The sequence below is a fragment of the Gossypium hirsutum genome, chromosome A09 (assembly GCF_007990345.1).
Source record: "Gossypium hirsutum isolate 1008001.06 chromosome A09, Gossypium_hirsutum_v2.1, whole genome shotgun sequence".
NCBI lineage: Eukaryota > Viridiplantae > Streptophyta > Magnoliopsida > Malvales > Malvaceae > Gossypium > Gossypium hirsutum.
In genome coordinates this window covers 28,256,632-28,258,036 of record NC_053432.1, presented here as the reverse complement: position 1 = coordinate 28,258,036, position 1,405 = coordinate 28,256,632, and the positions used below count along the sequence as shown (strand labels likewise).

Below are 1,405 nucleotides of genomic sequence, written 5' to 3'. Positions count from 1 at the left end.
ACACGATTCAAATGATATAGCAATTTGTTCAGCTTGATGGTTTGCAGGATACGGATCTAAACACTCATTTGGCGAATTTTCTGGAACTCTGCAACACATTTAAAATCAATGGCGTCTCCGATGATGCCATTCATCTTCAATTATTTCCCTTTTCATTGAGGAATAAGGCTCAATAGTGGTTGAACTCGTTACCACGAGGGTCAATCACTACTTGGGAACAAATGACTGAAAAATTTTTACTTAAATATTTTTCGCCGGCTAAAATGGCTAAATTGAGGAATGATATCTCTTCTTTTGTGCAGATGGATCTAGAGACACTCTATGATGCATGGGAGATATACAAGGACCTCTTGAGAAGATGCCCTCACCATGGCCTGCCCTTATGGTTGCAGTTTCAAACATTTCACAATGGCCTGAATCCTTCAACTAGACAAATGGTTGACGCAGCCGCTGGCGGGACTATCAATAATAAGACACCTGAGGATGCTTATGAATTTATTGAGGAGATGTCGCTGAATAACTATCAATGGCAAGTTATGAGGATAAAACTGATGAAGCAGCCGGTGCTTTCAATCTCGATACGGTTACTATGCTATCTAACCAGGTAGAACTCTTAAATAAAAAAATTGACGGTTTGTGTGGTTCTACTCAGGTACATCCAGTGATGAGGTGCGATTCTAATAGAGGAGGAGCATACACAGAATATCAACCCTTCAACTCTAGCAGCAAGGAGGAACAAGTTCAATATATGTGTAATAATTCTAGATCTCAAAAAAACCCATATAGTAACACATATAATGCAGGTTAGAGGAACCATTCCAACTTCTCGTGAGGTGGTCAAGGGAATCAAAGGCCACAACATCCTCCAGGTTTTCAACAACCACCTTACCAACAGGAAAAGAAGCCGAACCTTGAAGGATGCTAACAAATTTTATCTCCGTGTCGGAAACTCGCTTTCAGAATGCCAAAACAACACTTAAGAATCAACAATCATCGATCCAATGGCTCGAAACTCAGATAGGCCAACTCGCCAAATTGATTTATGAACGACCACAAGGTGGTTTGTCGTGTAACACTAAATCTAACCCAAGGGAATAGCTCAATGCAATTACCATTCAAGATGAGGAAGGGCTAGTCGAACCTGCACCAGAACCAAGGCAAGGAATTGTGGTAAGTAAAAGCAAAGGTGAGGCAGTCCATAGTGAACAAACACTGGTAAGTAAAGAGTACAAACCTTGTGTGCCATACCCCAATGCGACAAGGAAAGACCGTACGACGAACAATTTGGTAAATTCCTTAAATTATTTAAAAAATTGCATATCAACTTACCGTTTATTGAAACTCTTTCGTAGATGCCAAACGCAGCCAAATTCTTAGAGGAGCTTTTCACAAATAAGCGGAAGTT

General features: G+C 40.4%; 1 non-coding gene across 1 annotated transcript; it reads right to left on the bottom strand.

Moving 5' to 3' along the window:
* Positions 1 to 269: 269 nt before the first annotated feature.
* Positions 270 to 376, bottom strand: LOC121207292 (small nucleolar RNA R71). Its single transcript, XR_005902384.1, has one exon. It is a non-coding gene; the product is annotated as a small nucleolar RNA R71 (small nucleolar RNA).
* Between the last annotated feature and the right edge of the window lie 1,029 nt (positions 377 to 1,405).